This window comes from Aphelocoma coerulescens, chromosome 2 (assembly GCF_041296385.1).
Source record: "Aphelocoma coerulescens isolate FSJ_1873_10779 chromosome 2, UR_Acoe_1.0, whole genome shotgun sequence".
Lineage (NCBI taxonomy): Eukaryota > Metazoa > Chordata > Aves > Passeriformes > Corvidae > Aphelocoma > Aphelocoma coerulescens.
This window is the reverse complement of record NC_091015.1, coordinates 30,963,532-30,985,898: the sequence shown is the minus strand read 5'-3', so window position 1 is coordinate 30,985,898 and position 22,367 is coordinate 30,963,532. Positions and strand designations below refer to the sequence as shown.

Below are 22,367 nucleotides of genomic sequence, written 5' to 3'. Positions count from 1 at the left end.
TCTCATGGGGCAGAAACTAAAGCATCTTCCTCTGTCCATAACTTAACCTGAATTCCCAAGGGAGAATGGAGCTTTGCAGGCTCATGGATGCAGGGATGCCTCACTGATGTATCCTGGTTTTGGCTGGGATAAAGCTAATTTTCTTCCTAGTGATTGATACAGTGCTGTGTTTTGAATTTAGTATGAGAGTAATGTTGATGCCACACTGAAGTTTCAGTTGTTGCTCAGCAGTGTTTACACTAAGTCAAGGACCTTTCAGCTGCTCATCCCACCCAACCCCACCAGCGAGTAGGCTGGGGGACACAGTAAATTGAGTGGGGACACAGCCAATACAGGTGAACCCGGCTAACCAAAAGGATGTTCTGTATCATGTGGTGTCATGCACAGCAGACAAACTATGGAGAAAGCAGGCTGGGGACCACTGCAGAGGAGCTGGCTGGGCATCGGTTGGCAGGTGGTAAGCAAGTGCATTACTTTTTTGTGTATTCTAATTATTATTCTAATTATTCTAATTATTATTATTACTATTATTGAATTTTTATTTCCTTCCTTCCTTCCTTCCTTCCTTCCTTCCTTCCTTCCTTCCTTCCTTCCTTCCTTCCTTCCTTCCTTCCTTCCTTCCTTCCCTGTCCTATTATTGACTTAATCTTAACCCATGAATTTTACTTTTTCTCTGAATTCCCTCCCCACCTTTCTGTGGGGGTGGGTGAGTGAGCAGCTGTGTGGAGTTTAGCTGCCTGCCTGGTATGACATGATGCAGGGGCTGGAGGAGATGTGTCCTTAGCTGCAGGAGGTGTGCATGAACAGAGTATCTGTGTCACCAAATAAAAGAGCTGCACGAGGGCTACAGACTGCATTGCATCAGAGACAAGGAAATGAGTTTGATGAGATCTTCTCCAAGACCTTGTAGCTGCAAGAGCCTAAACTCCAATTGGATGAAGAGAAGGGCAGGCAGAGTCAGAGGTGTCAGAGACCCTCATGATGGTGAGAGCTGCAAGCTTCTGACTTGTGGCATCAGGGAAAGGGCTCCTGCTCTGCCTGCAGTTTGGCAGCTGCAGAACAAGGTCAGTGTTTTGGTTGCAGACAAGGGGGGCTGGGAGCTTTGCCTAGAGCAGACCCTAAGCTTGCAGAGCCTGAGCTCCAGCAGCACAAGAGACAATCAATACCTTCAAACAGAAGAAATTACATTTAAATGTAAGAAAAAACCCTTTCACTGTGGTCAGGGTAATCAAACTGTAGAACAGGGTGCTTGGAAAGTTTGTGGAGTCTGTACGTGGAGATACTTGAAATTGCCGCTGAATGTGATCCTGAGCAACCTGCTCTAGCTGATCTTGCTTTGAGCAGGGGTTCAGAGTAGATAATCTTCTGAGGCTCCTTCCAGCCTCAGCAATCCTGTTTTTCTTTGTCATAGTGGAAGGTTGTGAAGACATATCAAAAGAGGATAAATAGTCAGTGAGGAGCAATAAATTATGAGCTTCTGGTACACAGACTTTTTCATTAAGAGCTGGTTGAGGTACATATGACCTGTGTATTGGTGTGCAGGCATATTCGTATGTGGAAAACATCTAGTTTCTAGATCCAGATGGAGCATAAGGAAAGTCTAGTCAGGGTAGTTCTATCCATGACCAGATGTGGGATTCAAGAAACACATTTGAATATTGCAAAAGAAGGCAGTTATGGCATTTAGAAACCACCTGATTTAGGTGTAAATGAGGTCTTATTGTATGTCTTTTATTTTTTAAATTTTAATTATTGAATTTTTTGTGTATCTGTACTTTAATTGCTTAGGATATTCATAATTTTCCACCTTCAGGCTTAACCTTGCACAAGGAAGAGAGGAGTGAAAAAGTTCACATCCACCTCCAAAAGAGAAAACAAAAAGAGATTTTTGTCTTTCTTTCTGTCTACATTCCTACCTTTGAGGCCATATCATTGCTGATGCTCTGTGCCAGCAGTCCTGCATTCTTAATTTGAATATGTATGTAAAATGGATGACCCTCACCTTCCCACAGCTGTGCAACTATTATAACTTCAAATAATGTTTTACAGCTGGGGCACTGGGCTGAAATACTACATGTGGTTACTTCTTTATATATGGTATCTTTCAGTTCCAGTACGTGTCTGCTGTTCCTCAGTAGGGCAAATATTGACATACAGTATTTTGTTCCCCTTTAGCTCTCACACTTGCCTTTTAACCAGATGTAACAAACTCTTTCCTAACCTAGTCTGTCTCTACTGCTATGTATGTTGACACCAATGGACTTGTGAGTAAGTAGGCCTGTCAGCAGTGGATATTTTTCTCCTCCATTGTCATTGGAATAATGACATCTCTTTCTTTATATGGTTTTGTGTCCTACAACTCAATAATCCAGTGCAGACCTCACTGTCTGACTGCAAGACACCAGTCTGTAATTCGCTTAATAAGCCTAAACAAAGGAAATCCCTAGACTTATGGACAAGAATGTGTCCTGCAATCTTAGTATTCTGCAGGCTAGAGAGCAAAATTGCTCTCCTCTTTAAAGTCAGAATCGTTACCCATATCTGTATGGCCAGATTATTTTAAAATGTAGCAAACAACATTATACATAATTATTTTACAACAGCAAGATTTTATTTGGTATTTTAAATGTTTTCCTTGTTTTTCACTTTAAGAGAAGAAGAATATAAATGTTCTAGAAGAATACATGCTGAGGATGGCTTTCAGCTGCCGTGCTCTTAACTTCAGCCAAGTGCTTTGGAAGTGCAGGTATATTTACATCTGTGTTTTATTTCTGGCCCACCTTTAATAAAGATGCAACAACGATAAAGCAAAGCACAACACAACATGATAATATATGGCACATAATAAAGAACTGCCATAAGTACACAGGGGGCTCAATTTTGCTTTCACTCTATCTCTGCAAAACTCCACTGTTCAAGACTAAGCCTTTACAATTGTCAGAGTTCCTTGTGGTTCAAAAAGAGACATTTTCCAGAATAATGAGGTCACTGGTTCCCATTTGCCATTCCACAATATTCTGTTTATTCCTAGAATCCCTGTTCTTTCAGCAATAGTTGATGCTCTCTGTAGCTGTTACTCCTGCGGGAATTGAGACTTTAAACATTCATTAAAAAGTGAATTGCTATTGTTGACAAAATACAGATGGCCAGGCATGAACTACTGACACCTATGAGCACACTTCCAGTGCAGTGCATGCATGACGACGTAGCCATGTGAGTGCTCTGGTTGCTTTTACCAAACCAATGTGTGTCCTTTGTTACCGGACTGGCCCTGGTGTGTGCTTATATTCCTTTTCCTAAATATGGCACAAGCTGTTAGAGTAATTTCTTTAAAAAATGAACTGAACTTATTTCTGCTTTTGAGAGTGAGAAAAGATATGCTCTTTCACAGCAAAACTATTAGTAGACAATATTCATACAAGGCTCAGCTCACAAGATAATTACCCTGAGTCAAAGCTCTGCTTCAGACTGCTGCAAACATAACACTCGATGACTCCCAGAGGCTCTGTCTGAGCAGTGGGGTGTGCTCCATAACCAAGTCCTTGATCATCCAGGGGGGACCTTGCTGGGCTGGAAACTGGGGTGTGGGGGCGAAGGCTTGAAGGGAGTGAGCAAGAAGCCAGGGTGCAGCTGGGGCACACACAGACACACACACACACAGACACACACACACACCCTGTAGGCTGTAGGGGCTCGGAGGCACACCCGCCTTCCACAGGTCAGACACAGCCATTGCTTAAATCAGCCATGTATTTAAATAGTTTATTAAGCTGCAGCCGACAGACTTAGTCTCTGAAGAGTGCAGTTAGATGCTACACCTGGGTGTAGCATGCAGCATTACACTTGCATAATGATTGTACGGCACTCCAGGTTAACGTGGAAAAAGCTGAGGGAAAGCTCAGGCATTTAACATTTTCAGCTTTGGGAATACTGTGTGGTAAGCAAAGACTGAGACAATAAGCTGAAACTGTTTGGAGTTTTTTGCATCTTTTTCAACACTTCTAGAGACAGAAATTTTGGGCAGAGAAGTAGAAATTGCAAAGCTACCTTGAGCTTTAGGTTATTTGGGGCTTAAACTTTTTCTATTTTTATATCTTCTCCTCAGTGCCAGTATAACTTACTTTTTTTTGCCTCACCCTTATATATATAACATTTTTTTACACTTTTACTACTGATATATTCAAACTCTTCTTTTTTGTCTCCCCTTTCTTCATTTACAGTTTTGTGGTCCTCTTTTCTCCCTCATAGTCCTTTTTTTTTTTTTTCCCCCCGCTTTTGGTTCTTTTCTAGGTGTGGAAAATTGCAACTTGCCATTGTTTTTCTCCAAATGGTATTTCCCATCTATTGTGTGTGTGTGCATATGTGTGTTTGTGTGTGCATAAGAGAGAGGACAGAAGATACTGTAAGGCTGCCAACAAAAATCAAAATTGGAGGAGACAGGAGAGCAGAGGGAGTAAGAGACTGTCTTATTGAACTTGGAGAGGAATGAGGCCCACCTGGGGCTGAACCAGCCATTGGGAAGATTAAGGAAATAAAATAATTATGGAAAGTTAGTGCTGGAATTGTGAATGGGCCTGAGAGACCTGGCTGAGGCTCAGGAACTGGGAGTGGTGGCTGCCTGAGCTGAATCAAATGCTCAGCCACTCAAAAATGGAACAAATAAGGATAGAATAGACACACTGAGAAATTGTACTTTGACTTGAGTTTTTTATCCTTATGAATTGAAAGAGGGCGACTCTTTCTTTTCTAAAGAATGGAGTCTGAAAAATATAACCCAGGTCTACTTGGTGAACATTTAGAGTACTATGACCAAATACCCAGAAATAAGAACACAATCTGTAAGGAATATCTCCTCCAGTCTTTGACCTTTCAAATCAGAGCAAAGCTCTTGGCACCAATGCAGCGAAGCACAAACGGGGTCAGCACATTTAAACTGACATAACTGTGAGCTTAAGGTTCCTTCTTCTCCCTGTTTTTTCATAAGGAAGGCTTAAGGTAATCTCTTTCTAACTGAGTGGGTATTGTCTGCTTCTGAAATGCATTATCCCAAATTTCATGCTAAAATGTAAAGAACAGGACAGTAGCTTGAAAATTCCCTTTTTGCATAACCATCCAAATGACTCTAGTGTACACCACAATGAGAATTTAATGCTTCATCTTTTACTCTGTGGTTTTTGGGTTCTTATTCCTTTGAACTTTAAAAAGTTCATAGAAAAAAATGCACCTTAGTAAATAAAAGTATCTTCCACCACGCACATTTTCTTAAAAAATAAACCCAAATGCTTTAGAAATTATCCAGTTTAGCTTCCTAATACAGTTTTCATAATATCAAATAGATTTATTTGGTAGGATTTGTATTAATCAAACTTAAATGAAGTGTGGTTAGGAATTTAGAACCAGTTCCTCAGCTAGCATAAATTGTCACAATCATCCACTTCAACATGTCACGTTCTGCTTATGAGGAATTGAACTAGACTGGATTTAAAGGTGCAAAAAGTTGGTGGACAAGATGAAAATGAGATGATCAGCGCACCTTTCATTATCTTTTGTCTGCATCAATATATCCATTTGAATATATAATCATGCTACTTATGCCTTGTTTTTCATATTTCATTATAAATATCCCTTAATAGCTTAATTGTTATTAACATAATGACTGGACTTACAGTCTGATGTTGCATATGCAGCTCTTTTGTATTATGGCCTATAAAAAGTTTGTAAATACGGGGATATTTTAAGAGTGGTCTTGTATAATAATATGGGAGGTAGTACAAAACTTTCTTATGAAAGGGTAGCAAGTTTGATGCAGTGATAAATGAAGTAGAAAATTCTTGTATTCTAAATCTCGATGAATACCATCAACACTATGACTGAGGGATTTGAGGAAGGATGGAGGAGGAATAGGATAGCAGTGATCAGAGAAAGATTTTTTTTTTTATTGCAAAGAAAGAGAAAAAAGGCATACAAGGAAAAAATCTCTTTTAATTGCTGTATGCTACTTTTTTTCCTAATGACAACTTGCTCCACTGATACAGTAAACAAAACTGACACGAGAACACGTCATTATAAGATGGCACAACTCACGCTACCATAAGTAGCTTTGTAGGTCACACAGTCCCTACCAGACCACTGCAGAAAGCATACGATTTTGAAATGCTTGGAGGGGCCCACCAGATATTAACTTAAGAATTATTGGTTGTGGGTAGAAATAGGCTGAAGGCATTTCCTGCTGTGAACAACACTTGGAAGTTCTCCTTTTGCAGTACTGTAAAAAACAATGGCAGAATTTATGCAGCATTCATAGACAGCAGATATCCCCAGACACTTCAGAAATGCTATCAAATTAAAACTGCTCTTCAGTAGGGCTTCATATTTTGTTTTTGTTGGCTGAATAACAATAATTCAAGTGTGAATGTAAAATGAATCTTATTTGCTAGATTGTTGAAGTGTGGATATTGTGAGATACTGACGTGAATTTTTTAATATTTATTTTCCGTTCTGGTGGAGGTGATAAAGACTTTCTAAATTATAGCTGATGAAAATGCAATCAGGAACTGTGGACATTGCCTACCCTGAAATCACAATCAAGTCTCCATGTCTCTCTGACCTGACTCATGACTGGTTGCTATTAAACCTGTATGTTCTCTTTTCCTGATGGATTCAGTTCTATAAATCTTGTCAAACACTACTATACTCAGGAGGTGCAATATGAAAATCCCAGGTTATATATTTGGAAAGGGCTATCTCTCTAGCCCTGTATATTTGTTGATGACTCCATACCACTCAATGTGAGTCCAGATCATACTTTTACTTACTGCGATATATTTGACTTTGATGAATATTGACCCGCAGGCTCTGGAGGAAGTTTGACACTATGCTGTCCTAACCACTGGGAGAGACTTAGAGATGGACAAATATCAAGGTTTTCCCCATGTCCATGCAAGCCCAGACAATAGCATGTGAGCATCACCTGGGTACCTACTTTCCTTTTCTCTCTGTCACTGGAGGCAGGAATTGGCTTATAGCAATGGGAGGTGAGCAAAGGTTTTAGTGGAGAGCCATAACAAGCAGCTGCTATGAATGAGCTGTAATAAAGGTTAGTATGCTGACTGTTCAAGGCAGAGCAGATTAATTGCTTATGGATAGACACAGGAAGATTTTTTGAATCCTGCTGCTTTTTCTCATTTGCCCTAGGGAAAAGGCTACTATGAGGTCCCTCTGACTTAGGGCCATGCTAGTGGGACAGGCTTAGCACTCTGAATTATTATTCACATTTTCCTTTTAGACCGCAGTTGTGGTTGCTTAAAAAGATTTTGAATGTTTGGATCTGAATGTATTTAAGATGGAAAATTGTGCTCCATTCTTGTGAAAAGGTGCTGAGAAGTGCTGTTGTCTGTTTGACAAATCACACTATCCCTGCATTTAAAATAAATGGTGTAGCCTTCTAAATGATTTTCACTATCATTATAAGATATGGGATAGACTGGGCTCAAGACCAAATGTGTACTATATGGCTGGCTGGCTGCAGAAAAGAGGGGTTGAAAAATTAGCAAAGATTGATTTAATGATGTAGCAATTTCTTGAAGAACCCCCAATATCAGTCTTCTTTTTCCTTTTGTTTGAAGACTGAGAAAAGGAGGGATTGTCCTCTTTCAATATGTCCAAACAGATTCATATATGTGAGATAAGGACTTTGATGAAATATTTTTTACTTACATCTAGGTAAGAGTGAAACTTCACCTGGCTTATGTTAATGAGAATTGTGTACTGGATTTAGTAGAATCTCCATCTAACCCCATTAAAGTACAAAGTTCCTCTAAAGACAGACTCATTTTTTCACTAAGCCTAAGAAATATGTGAGTACATTACTAATCTTAAAATATTCTGTGTGCACAAGGAATAAAATGCTTGGCACTTAATTGAAGTTGGGTATATTACTGGTTTTTGGTATCATCTAATTCATTTGCACAGGGAAATCAAACCCACTTTTATTAGTTTGTATCAATTTGCATCACACTAAGCAGAGGAAGAAAGTAATTGGTAACATTAGTACTACTTCTAAGGAGTCATTAGAATTTACTTGACTTTCGGGATTAGCATGGACTTAGATTTGGTTGCTCCTAAAGTTGGAAATAAAAGAACCTTTCATTTTCAAAGTACAGGAAGAAAAAAAATATTCCCTAAACTCTATCATAACAGTGGAAAAAAAAATACTTGTGATTAAGAAATGCAAATTCTTGTGTAGAAGCTGTATTGATTTTGACCAAATAGGGCAAAGCTTCTTAGGTAAAAATGCAGTGTTATATTTGCAGAGGAGAAGGGGAAGAGAAATGATTGACTGACAATAGGCAAATTTACCTTCTGTCCTTGGTAAGTAGGACATAATAACACTTTAAGTTACGGAGCAGCTAGAGAATATTTTGCTGGAAGCCATTCTAAGCAGTGGCTGGAATAGGCTGCAAGGAATCCTTATCTGTCCCAAATCTCAAAATGTGATGAAGCCCACTCAGCAAAATGTTTGGATGTATTGGAGTTTGCCCAACTACAAACCCCTTAGGAAAGCCAATGATTTCTACTGCCTTGGGGAGTTTTTGTATCAGGACTTTACAGAGCCTCAAGTAGGACCTATTGTCGTATTTGAAAGCATAGGAGGGAATGAAGTTTGATGTGCTGGATATTTTATTTAAAGAGTTAATGAACTGACATATGTTTATACTTACTACTGATAATCTTCCTTTGGAAAACCCATCTAACTCCTTAACTGTACAAAATTGGCATCCTATATGACCTAAATTGGATTTGAAAATGATATTTGGATAAAAATCAAAAAAATACATCCTACTGGTTATATATGATTGCTTTATTATGTTTGATAAGAATGAAAAGCCAAAGGATTTGACAGTCCCAGAGCCTGGCATGTAAAATGAAATTCCTGAATGTAAATTAGACAGATTAAACTATCCTTTAAAAGACTCTTGATGGAGAGAAGGATGTATTTAAAATCCAATAAACTTCAGACCTCCTTAAAATGGCTTAAAATGAGGTCCAGAATGCTTGCTAAGGAGAAACTCCACTGGTTTTGATTTAATAAAAAAATTGTGGATTCTAATTTGAAAAAATGCCGTCACTGTATTCACCTTGCAGAAATAAATACGAAACCATATGGAGAAGCATATTTCCACAAATGTATTCCAATTTAAGATGAATTAACTGTATGCTCTACTTCATAATCAAACAACAGCAAATTTCTTGTATTTCTCTACAATTATTAAAGAAAGTAATTTCAGCTTCTATATGACTTCTCATAAGAAATGCACAGAAAAATAATGTGCATTTGATAGAAGTTCTACATGGATGTCTTCATAATTTTTTTGTAAGATATAGGTGTCATAAGTAAGGATGAGGTATTTTTATGTTACTAAGTTGCATATGTGATTGGCCGTGCTGGTAAAAGAGCACAAAAGAGTCTTTGTTATACTCTCAGTAGAGCTATTTATACATTGTGACTTACTGTGTCCAAAGACTGCTTCCTGCTTCCGTTAAAAAGTAGTCCCTCCAAATAAAATAAAAGCCATAAACCCTGACATTACTCAAGCCCTGTCTATTGAAACAACAACAAAAAAAATCACACATGATTTTGCATTCCCTGTATAGAGTTCTCTTGAGTTTACTTAAATAGAGTTCCAGATGAAGCATACTGTGAAAGCAATGCCTTCCATACCTAAAGAAACAGAGAGACGTTTTATTTGGTTTAAAAATAAGGATGGTCCAAGAAATCAGGTGCATCTACAGGGTATAGCTGAAGCTGGGGAGGACTGTAGCAGTTCTGGTCATTGTATAGACCATAAGCTCTGTAGTCAGCAATTACTCTTTTTGTGTTGTACTTGAAGACCCTGTGGGGAGACCTCATACACGCTTTGGTCTCCGTGAAGTTTTAATGCAATGTCTGCACGTCTTCCCTCCTGGTTCTCCATGCCCTTGGTCAACCACAGCTCTTTCCCCCATATCTGTATGTGCTCACTAATGAGTTTCACTTTTATTTCATGATATTTTAAAAGATAATATGCCAGGTTTCCTACAGCTTCTATGTAGATCTAGGAAAAGACCCCCAAAGCAAAAGAAAACAGAAAAGAAAGACACGGTCAGATACGATTTCTGTTCTTCCCATTCTGAGAACACACATGACTTTTTGTAGCCTTGTAGTGTTGGGCAATAAACTTAGTCCAAAAAGATGTAAGAAAAATCTCATCCCTTCCTACAGACTAGTGCTCAGTGTAGGCATAAACAAGAATTCCTAAACCAATGAATATTAGAAAGCTTCTCTTAAAATTTTCAGTATGGTGTAAAAAATTTTGATAAGACCCCAACCAGCTATTAACATGTCTTTTTTTATTGGGAATGAAAAAATTCCACTGTCCTATAGTTCCTAATCCTCTCATCAATATGTGAAAATTTAATATAAATAATGTATCTCTCTAAATATTACAAAATGTAGGATTTGCTGCCTCAGCTATCTTTCTGACTTCCCCCCTCCTCCCCCCTCACCCCCAAAACACTCAATATGGCCTTTGATTTTTCTGTCTATGATCATTCTATAGTGTGCCAGGGAGAACTCATTCACCATTTTCTTGCCAGGAATAACCTAAGCAGGCAACAGGTGTGAATGGGAATGAAGTGAAAATTGGAACTATTTAACTGCATCTAAACCAACCCCTCTGTACATAATACGTCTCTGTCCCTAGAGAACACTCAAATCTCTCATTTTAAATGTGTTAATAGCATTTATAGACTAATTTTGGTTTAATTAGTACTATTTTTCTGTAAGACTAAAACAAAACAGAGTTAAGCAGAATCTCTGAAGAGCCTTGATTCCTTTACACACATTTCTCCAGCAAGGAAAATAGACTCCATTTACCCTAAATCTTCTGCCATTTGCATTGAAATGCCACAGTGATATTTAAGGAAGAAAAGGAAAAAATGCTGTTGCTTATATTTGCATTATGTGTTTTTTTAATGTAAGCATCTAATACTGTTCCCATGCTTAAATAGAAAAGCATAATTAAATTTTAGTTTTCATTGCAATATTTTATTCACAGATATTTTCACCCATTCCAGGAACAACATAATATACACACAGAGACACATTTCAAATGAGCAGTAGGGTTTTCACTGATTCTGGTGAGTCTTAACAATTAAACTAGATAAACTGTAATTTTTCTGGTCATACTGTTAGGAATAATTCAAGGAGTGCTCTGTATAGATCCATTATTTTTGCCCTCACACTTCATAATTATTATGCAACAAGTTAAGTTTTATTCACAGTTTTACACATAAATCCTGAAGATCTTGGTTATTTTTTCCCTGTGTCAGAATGAGCTCCCAATAACGTGAATGGAAGTTCAACTTGAGTAAAGATAGGCTAATAAAAACTGGATCCGGATCTCAGGATTTGGCACATGGACACTGGATCTATTAAGTCATCTTGTCCATATTCCTGCCAATGCAGAATTGTTCCCTTCAGTATAATCTCCAGTGCCTTATTCAGTCCAATTTTAAATGACTTGGGTGAAGTGGTTTCCATTACTTCACTTGGTTGAAGTATTACTTATTCCACAGACTAATATAATGCTTTTCGAGCTGCTTCATTCTCATGGATCACTTCCCAATCCCAACATTTCCCCCAGACGAACGTGTATGAGTAAGGGAAAGGAAAATGTGTGTAGAGTATAAAGGCCAAAAGGAAAAAGTGGCATGAAGTCCTTCCCCTCACTCCATTTTTTTAATGTATTTCTCCTTGCTTCATATTTCTGAAGTCTGCCTCTTCACTTTTGCCAGTGAGACTTGGACCAAACTCCCTGAGAAACAGATCCACTGTAAATTTTTCCCCATTTTTCTGCTTGTGAATCATTCCAAAACTGTCCCACTTCCCCCCTCCCTCCTTCCCTCTTATATCCTATTATTTTTACTTTCCTCTCTATTTTGTTTATTTTTAGTAAGGCACTGACTTTTACCAGTTATTGCTGACTCTTCATTATTCATTATCTGTCACTTAAGTTATTTTTCTTATTAGAGGGAATTTTTTGTAAGGGATCTATGGAATATATTTTTTGCAGGTGAATATGGGTGTGTACAATGAATATGACATTTTACAAATTATCAGGAACACTAAAAGCAATTATAATAGTAGATGAACTTGATGAAAAAACTGTTGAGAAAAGGAACAAAAGTTTGTGGGCCCTGTTTTGTAGTATATCACATGTAAACAGCTAGTTAACACTTTAAGTCACTGTGCATGCAAAATAAGGTCGAAATACTTGGTACTGTAACTGAAATTCTGTGCTAAGATCTTTGTTTCTGTTTTCAGCTATATATACAGTAGATGCTGCAAGAACAAAGACTGAAACTGGCACCTTATTGAGATGTAGAAATTCAACAGCAGGAAATAATCTTCTTTGAAAGAAACCCCTTCCGTCCTCTTTTTTTTTTTTTATATATATATCCTTTAGTAGCTGATCACTTAAAACAGGTGCTGTAATTCACGATTGGACATTAAACGTTTACGATGGATGGTGTCTGTGTTTAGAGACAACTTTATGTACCACTGCTTGTAAGGCACTTCCTTTCAGGAATCAAGTGGAAATAAGATCATGTAACACTCTGGCAGATTATACATTCAGATATTACAGCTGCTCGAATTAGTCATTGGAATTCACTTACTCAGTTTATTTTAATATATGTAATTATTCAGAAATGAAACTTGATTCCTAAAAATATGTTCTTTCAATAAATGTGTTCAATAAAGCAGTAAAAAAGGATGCCGTATGGGTACAAACATGCCTGACTCTTGTGTACTATCAGTCCTACCCAGGTTTCTGGGCTGTGAGAGCTGTAGTGGGAATATCTGGAAGAAGTTGCCAGTCATTCTTAAGCGCAAGCATGCCAGGGCATGTCTGACCATGCCAGTGAGAAAGTCAGGGCAGGGTCCTGAGGCCATGGTAAGAAGTGGTGCCTGAGCACTGAAAAGGCTTATTGCAGCTTTGTTTAACAAATTTTACGTTCTCAGACAGAAATGAACTGCTACCAACTGCCATCCATGTGAGCCGGCTTCATGCAGAATGATTACTGTCAGAGGTATATACTTACCTGCACCAGTTTACAAAACATTCTCTTTACTGAGATGCCCATATTTGCCTCCAAAAGAATTAGCATCTGTGATTTCAGCTGTGTAGAGATGACAATTCACACTCAGCACAGACCACACTGTACTGAGCGCAATCAGACATCTAATAACATGGGTAGAGGTGTTTCAGAGCTCCATCCATAAGCTCTGGCAGGATGGCATAGACAGCTATCTAATGGTGTGGTTGAATCCGTGGGGCTTTGCACCCCTTCTCTTTTCTCTGCTCAGATAAAGGTTTTATCTGCTCTGGTATTTGTGCAGTTTTAAGAAGTTTTGAGATACTTGTAATGTAGAGAAAAAACAAGCTCTTTTCCAAGGAAAAGACACGTGAACTTTGAAAGGCATCCTGCAGCATGGGGATTTTCTTCCATTACCTTGTGAACTGTTTGTGTGCCTGGAATACACCCTGCAGAGACCGAACTGTGATGAGATAGCTAGACACATTTTGTCTGCTGGGCACAGCCTCTGCTCTTTTCTCATGCCACTCCTATAAACTATCTCCTTCTATCTGGTAGTGATTGTTCAGGAGACACAAGAGACCTGCTGCAGCTCCTCTGGGTGCAGCAGAGGTAGCTTCACCTGGCATACTGGGAATAGTTGGGCATATTTGACTTCCCCCTCCAGAACATGTAGGTGAGCATCCTTCTCACTTGTCCCAACTCTGCATAAACTGTGTAAATATAAAATACCTAGGATGTATTTTACATATAATATATGTATTATACATATAATATACATATTTCTATACAAAGAAAATATGTATTCATAATCCTTGTCTCCCATGTATGCATATTCATGATGAATCATGCATCTTTAGCCCTAGATGTACTTATACCAAGCAAGAAAAAGCCTAGTGCCAAATTTCTAAGGTTTCTTTAATAGATTTTTTTTTTGTTAAATTGGATATTTAAGAGAGTCCTTTACATTTAATCTCAATCCTGTCAGATTGGTAAATTAATTTTTCTGCTCCTTAGCACAGGAGACAGAACATCCATAAAGGCAACATTTGTCCAATGCATAGTATAAATGGTCTGCTATTCTAAGGACAAAAAGCAATTTAAAAAAAAAATGGGATATCACCCAAGAAAAGATTTGAGAGGCAAATAGAACCTGGAAAAGAGAGAACACAGGAAAACAAGACACAATACAGAAGGTATGTCGTATAGGAAACATTACATCCTCCTTCTGGAGACAGCTATCGTCAAACCTGCTATTATCAAAACAAAAGCTTCTTTGACCATAATTGGTCATAAAGGCATTGGATCCTTTTTGAGCTAGTCCTGTGTCAAGATGATGTCTGGGTTATTTTTTTTTTTTCATCAAAGCAGGCCTTACCAGTGATAAATTTGTTCAGAATACTTTTATATTGCCTCCAAGATGTTATTCACCAGGAGTATCTGCATGGTAGGAAGGGTGCTGAATGAGGCTGTAGCCGGATCTGTCCCCATACTGGTGCACTGTCATCAGAATATGGATTAATTAAGCATGTTCTCAGAGAAAAACTCCTACTGAAATATTTTATAAGGTCCTGAGTAATTTAAATGTCGAGAATATGAGCCCTGAGAACAGGATCTTTAAGCACATTCTTATTCACTACCAAACTACCCAGGGTATTGCCATGCAATGAGCTCATTCAGATGTTAGTTTCCCACTTACCTGCTCCAGAATAAGAGTGAATTGAGCCAAGGTTTCAGGCATTATTACCTAGGCTGTAGTTAATTGCCCATATACTCAGCTTCAGGAACACAGTCTGTAGGGCAGATTCTTAGCTCCCCAAGACTTAGCTTGCTAACAGCTGTTGACTGACAACTTATAGCACAAGCAGAGACAGTGACAGGTTTTCTTTGACAACTAAAAGAAAAAAAAACCAGTGTGTTTTTCATCTGATTAGGTGTGTGGACATTACTGCTTCATTTTACAGTTAATAAATGTAAGACAGAGCTTCTTTGAAGAATATACTTTAGAAGCTTTTAGAAAAAAACCCAAACCAAAACAAACGAAAAAAGCTGACAACAAAAACTCCCCCAAATGTTTTCATGCTAGAATTTGAAGTGCAGCAAGATCACTATGCAGAGCTCTGGCTGGAAGCCCACTATGAAGCCCATTACTGAGTCATGTACTGCAAAAGAGCTGAAGAATATCTTTGCTTTGTAGGTGGCAGAGTGCCTTCACAAAGTCCTGGAGTACTTTGCAACAGTCTTTGTCATAATGAACAAACATAAACTCCAGAGTACAGAAAAAGTGGTAGCAGATGAAAGAGCGTTTTTAAACTGTGTACATGTGTCTTGGACCTGAAAGGCCTTACAGTTCTCCTTCTCATGAAAGGAAAATTATTATTTTAACTTTGGATTAAAAATACACAAGTTATCCTCAGCTCAATGCGTTCTTCAGCATCTGTAGATGTGGATTTTTAAACAACCTGCTCATGATACAAAATTTGAGTGACTGTCACAAGTTGTGCAGGTGATGTAATGCATTTGTTTTACTTGCTTGAAAGAAACCATGTACTTTAGTGAAGCATTTGCTTTCACCAAAGCCCACCTATATTGCTGACGGCTGTTGTGCCTTTGGCTTGAAATGGAGGATGCTGTGTGGTGGGCAGGAGTTTTAGAGAACAAACAGGAACCTTTGTTTCCTTTAATTTAAGGAAAAGAAAACAAGGCAGAAGAAGCAATGCTGAGCAGCTGCCTGAAAGCTGCTTTGTCTCAGCTTCATTATGCCATGATCCCTGAATTGGTTTTTGATAAAGTATATAATGTATTGGAAGAAATCACCAAACTATATCAGTAGTAAGCAGCTCTATTTAGCATTTACACTCTCTGATGGCTAGAGACAGCAGTGTAAATCCTACTAAGCAGATGCTGCACTCTTTGAAACAGGACTTGTAGTCTCATATAGTATCTAATAGTAGAATTAACAGCAAATATGAGAAGGAAAATGCATGGCTGTCAAACTCCACTTACCACCTTTTTTATCATATGTGTAGCAAAGAAATTGTGACAGTACAACATACTGGCAGCATGAGAATCTGTCTCATTTAACATTGTGCTACTGTTGTCAGTTGGGAGAGCACTTACTCAGTTTGGTGCTCTCCCCTGAATAACTAGGATCATTTAAAGTTGGTGGAAATGTGAATGCTTTGTACCATCTGCTTTTGACATTGTAGTGTTCTGCAACCTTAAAAACAGATGTCTGAAATAGTTTATTGTGCTTTTCCTCAAATATTATACAGCACCGGTATGTGCAGAGCACAAAGGATTATCTCAACCGTATTGTGTAGGTCTTTGTCTTTAGTTTATGGTCTCTGTGATCTATTGTATGTAAACGTTTTTATGAGACTGGGAAGGGATGGTAGCCTAAGTAAAATTAAACACTGCACTGTGACCAAAAAAAAAAAAAAAATTATGTCTCTCCTGCTCTGTAAATGGCTACACTGAAAACCCAAAATCGAAAGCCTTTGGAAAATGAAATATTTTCTTCATGTAATTTTGACCCAGGGAAATGTTTAATGCTAGAAAAGATGTTGGGTTTTGTGCTAGCAATAAATAGGACTACTTTTCCCAAGGGATGGGGGAAGTGTTCTCTCCATTCTCTCACATTTTGAAATTCCAGTGGGGAAAGCCTAGCTATTTTTATCCCGTTGTCTTCTAGTTCTTGCATCACTTTCTTCTGTGAAACAAATCGAGTCAAGTACCAGCACGGCTACAAGCCAAAGAGCACAAGATGCTTCCAGGAGAAATGATTGATATTTATCTAATGCTTTGTTCAAGCATCTGTACCATTGTTGATTTTAATACATTCTTGTCTTTATGCCTAAAGAATCATGCCAGCATGAGGTCCTTATACTGAATAAAGAAGCATGCTGCTTCCCTAGAGGAAAATGCTGATCAAATCTGTCTAATTTACAGCTTGGTTTAATGGTCAGATCACTACTGGAGATTTTCATAGTATTGTAATAACATGGAACCAATCAGTAGATTGGCCAGGATGTGAATGCTTACATATAAACTCACTGAATGGCAGGATGTGATTGGAATTGGGTGCTAAGGAAAATATTCTCAAAGATACAAAAGAGTATATCTGAAAATCCCAGTTAAGAAGACACACTGGTGTATTTGAAAGGCATTGGAGAGCAGAAGTTCACTGACTCATTCCCTTGGTTTGCCCTTTCCCAGCATTTTATCTTTATTGGTAGCTGGGGAGTAATGCAGCTGTTTGGTCTTCTGCTCTCATCTGATGAACCTCATGTTGATACATCTTTAAAGTAGAGATAGGAATATGCAGAATTTTCATAGCTTGTCACTTTGCTAAAAGATGGAATGCATAAATTCATGGTTTTACAGATTAGGAAAGGGTTTCCCTCAGGCTTCCTGTACTTTGGGAGTGCTATAAACATTGAACTATAAATAAAATAAAATGTTTCCTCTCACAAGAAGGATTTTTAAGATGGCCTTGGTGCTAGGCCTTATGAGGAGTTCAGTCTTGCGCCAGATTATGTGTTTTAGAAAGCAATGCTGAATTGAAGTGGCTTAGTGATCTGCAAGTACAAACAGTTTCTTCATGGCTTGGCCATGTTAAGATCATGGCATTTTACAGCAACAAAACTTCAGAAGTCTAAGGATCTTCCATGTTGAAGTTATTGGTACCTTAGCTCTTCTGAAATTCTACTCCATTATCACAGGCCACATTCAACAAAAGATAGGGAATTTTTTACATGAAACTGAGCCATGTGAAACTTAGAGATTGTCTGTTCCTTAGTGCAATCTAATCCTAGAATTGCCTAAATTCAGGATGCCTAAATTCAGGTGTCCTCTCACTGTAAACTTTAATTTTTCCCAGGCCAATATTTCTGTTGTCTGTATTGCTGCATCTGCCTATCTCTGAGGAGGTGTTTATTCATCTTCCTCCAAAGCTTCATCAGAAGTATCAAACAATACATTTCTCTTTGATCTTGATAGAGTTCAAGAAGAATTTGGACAATGCTTTCAGGCACATGGTGTGACTCTTGGGGATGTTGTGTCCAGGGGCAAGAGTTTGACTAGATAAGCCTTCTGGGTCCCCTCCAATTCAGAATATTCTGTGATCTCTTCCAAAAGGCTCAGCATGGCAGGCAAGCATGTAGAAACCTATATCTTAGAGCATAGCATCATGGGGAAGGAACCAAATTCTATATTCACCTCACTTGAAGGAATTTATTGCTGCCCACCACAATATGGATGGAAATACTCACCTTTGTCTTGTCTTTGTTTTTTTCTATTGAGTACAGTGAAAGCAGTTGTAAGCAATGTTGTAAGCCTCACTAGCATAAGGCTATTTATCACAGTTTTCCTCTTTATAACTTCTTTTTCTACCTGAAAATCCTGTGCAGAGCAATCCAGAAATTGCGCATGTGCATTTTGCTTGTGCATATCAAATCTACCCCACATGTACAAATCATGTGTGCAGGCCAAATACAGTAACTCCAAAGCTTCTTGGAGACATCTGTCCTGCTGTGCATGTGACATACATATTTCTTGCATAGAAAAGACAACACAGCAGCCTTAGGAACATGCGATAAATGTGTGAGCATATACGAATACTTTTGTCTAGATTAAGCAGCCTTATGTTCCAGGCTCTTGATCTCACATGCCCAGAGATGTGACTGCCACCAAATCTCCCGAGAGGGATAAAGGGCTCCTGTGGGCGTGTTGCTTCTTGGCCAGTACTGGGTGCGCTCTACACACAGGGTCTTTTCTGTCCTTTTCTAAAGAGTCCAACTCTACACTATTCTAGCCTTAGATGGTCTCCTGCATTTTCAGGTATTTTTGATAAATAAACTCTGAAAAGCTAGTCTCAATACCTTGACAAACTCTGATGAAATCCCAGACTATGCAAATACCTAAGGCAGAGTGATTTGACTTGCAGTTCTTCCAGTAATGAGAGCTGCAGTCCATTCTAGAAGACCACACCAATATTATTTAAGTGCTTTAATGGGGAATTAGGTTTCAAATTTTAGTCATCAGAAATTTAATGTTGTGGTCATGGTTTGTGTGCGTATTGCAAAACTCGAGGGTAAAACATTGAATAGAAACTTTTTTTAGCCCTTAGTTGTCTTGGAAATCATGTTTCATTAGAGCAGTGCAAAATGTTCACAATGAAACACCAGACCACACAAAAGTCACCTGGTGTGGAGTTTCGTTACAAACTAGTAACGCAAACCATATTTATCAAAAGATTTGCTTAGCATTGTGCAACTCCTGAGTGACCTGAACTCAATTTTAAGCATATAGGGTGTGTGGCTTTGGATCAGAATCCTGCAAAATTCATAGCTTTGCATGGTTTTGATGTGAGGTGTGAATAAACACCAGGTGAAGCACAGCAATTCCAATTGAGTTTCAATTTGATCAGGATTCAATCCTCACCCGGTGTTAATCGGTGTAGCTCCATTGAAGTCAGTGATTTGCCCCATTGTTGAGCTACACCAATTTACTGTAGCCAAGGACCTGATTGAAATTTTTAGTTTGTTCAAACCTGAAAGTCAAAGTCTAACTCAGTGGGTGTGAAAGTATTTGGATCAAAATGAAAGAAAATGTTTGGACAAATACTCATGAAATAAAACTAGTTCTATATTTTGCAGCTGTAAGGTCACAGCCCTGAAATATAGATTCCTAATGATGTAACCATAAGCTTAAATTCTTCCTTCCTTTTTTTTTTTTTTTTTGCTAACCAGAAAAATGACTTTTGCTATATCTACCTTGTTTAAAAGGAAAAAGCAATATTTCTACTCAAGTCCTATAATAATCTCAAATCAAACAAATTCTGGATATAGCTAAGAAAACTCATGGCCTTGATTGCAAAAGAATGCCTAAGAAATCTGTATATTGTATTTGTACTTTTATGTTTAATATATTACTGCAAAGGCAGCAAAGGCATTCAAGTGCTACAGGACTACAAAGATGATCCTAAAAATAAACTTTTCTAGGCCAATCCTGGAGTAAACTGAAAAGTGACATCTTTAACTTGCCTTTCAATTCTGCTTCCTTTTTTTTATTGCTTCCTTTCCAACAATTCCATCAATTCAGACAACTTTCCATTGACTTGCCCTTTTCCCTGAATATACTTAATAGTGAGAAAATAGAGCTCTAGTAATGGAATGGGGTGTATCTCTGAAACATTGCTAGTGTTTCCCATAGAAACACAAGTGCGATATCATGCATTTATTATTAATGATCAGTGTGGCTTCACTGACTACATCCATACTCCTAAATCAAGACGATGTTCCCGGGTGCTGGGAATTGATCAGCTGTACTGTTAAATTGCTATAGCTGCCCCAGCATGGTTTGGTTTTAGGCCTGGATCCCTTAGCACTGCCAGACAAATTCTGGGCACAGTGACCATTTCCAAGTTGGATGTGCATCCGTCTGCTTGCAGAGTGAGAGAATTAAACAATATGGCCACAGTCCAGGACATGCCAGTTATTTACAGCTATCAGGACTGTTATGGCATGCTTAAATTACTGGACTTGTTATATTTATCTAACAACTTCTGGTCACCATGTGACGTAAGCAGCAGCAGTTCAGATATCATGTATGTTTGTTAGAATGTTAGGATCTTTTGGAATCTGCCAAAGAATCCCCAAACAACCAAAAACTCACTTCTCAAGAGACTAGTGCTCCTTGCCGGCCATACAGACTAATTCAGGATACTAAATATAGGTGTTTTTAAAGTAGGCTATAAAAGAAAAATGAAGGTGGATTTCTAGTATGAAAAAAATCCTCTTGGCAAAGGTATTAAAACTAAGAAAGGATAATGAGTAAATGTATTTTTCTCTGTGGAATAAGTGAAAACTCTGTATGAATTAGCTGGCAAAACATGCTATCACTGCTTTCTAATTTTTCAATGCTTTTATTCCTTTTTCCTTTCTTTAGGTGTAAAAGTGTTTAAGGTGCTATGAGCTGAATTAACAATTTATGTCATTGCTTTTGCTTGATAAGAAATAAAAGTAAGAACACACACAAGTATCAAAGCTTTTATGGGAAATGTGGAAATAGATACCAAAAACTTCCCAAAAATTTTGAAATCTGATCCATTTCTTGGGTTTACAAATTACTTGTGGAGAACTTTTTTGAAAACAAACAACTGACAGCATTTATGAAAACTATACTGTTTTATGGCAAAAGGGGGTGGGGTGGGGGAAGCATTTCATTAGAATGACTTTCCATGAGCATATTCCATTTTGTCACTTTTCACTGGAAAAATAATAGTCAAGTCTTTCCAGAGAATGCTTCCATTACAGAATTTAGAGGATCCTGTCATAGTCACAGCCTGTACAGTGAGAAATATCCTCTAAACTGAGTGCAGAGTTGAGATTATGATGAGGTAGGAGAGAGGCTTGGTGTGGGATCATTTCCAGGTGTAGAACTGCTTCTATTTTGCCCCTATCTGAGAACACATTAGGAAAAAGTAAGTTCCCTTTCCTCCCTATTAAGCAATCCTGTTCATCCCTGGCAACACTGAGGCTATATGTCATGATTGTTAAACTCTGGTAGATTAGATAAAGAGATCTGAATGTTGTAAGTTTAAGAAAGAAATCTGTTGTAAGGCTGGGGAGTCTCAAACTCCTCTCTTTCTCCCAGAGTCAGTGAATGAGGGAGATCTGTATCCTCTGGAGAGCAGTGGAACTAAGGAGTGAGCCTAAAGGAATGACAAGAGTGTTGAGAGGAATTGCCCAAGACATTCCCTTAGAACAGAAAGCACTGGAGAAGAGGGATGGTCCACAGGTTGACGAAAGGTCCAGACTGAGAGCTGGGAAATCAACGGCAGCCTGAGGTAGTTCTTGAAAGGCTGGCTGCTTGCCTGTCTGCCTGAGGTTTAAGCCCCAGACCTGTCAAATTCTGCATACAGCTCTGTGCTGTTTTGTGAGTTGAGACTTGGAGTTTTGACTCAGTGCCAAGGGCCTGTATGCTCTGCACCTACTGAAATATTTGGGATATTGTCAGGCATTGTAAACTCTTTCTCGGGGTGTATTCATACAGAGTTTTCTTGCTAGCATTCCATACAAAAATATAATTTTAAGAGGTGTTGTGAAAAAGATCACTAGCTGAAAAGTTAATTTCCTGCCCAAATGGATGACGCCTGCAAGGTAAAATAAATTCATTTAAAGAAATCGGCTATCTAAATCAGTCTCTTTCAAAAAGAGTTTACTTCT

The 22,367-nt window shown here is 38.3% G+C and overlaps 1 long non-coding RNA gene across 1 annotated transcript; it reads left to right on the top strand.

Moving 5' to 3' along the window:
• Positions 1 to 773: 773 nt before the first annotated feature.
• Positions 774 to 12,715, top strand: LOC138105664 (uncharacterized). The gene is made up of 3 exons (XR_011148605.1): positions 774 to 1,064; positions 2,653 to 2,746; positions 12,365 to 12,715. It is a non-coding gene; the product is annotated as an uncharacterized lncRNA (long non-coding RNA).
• Positions 12,716 to 22,367: the final 9,652 nt, after the last annotated feature.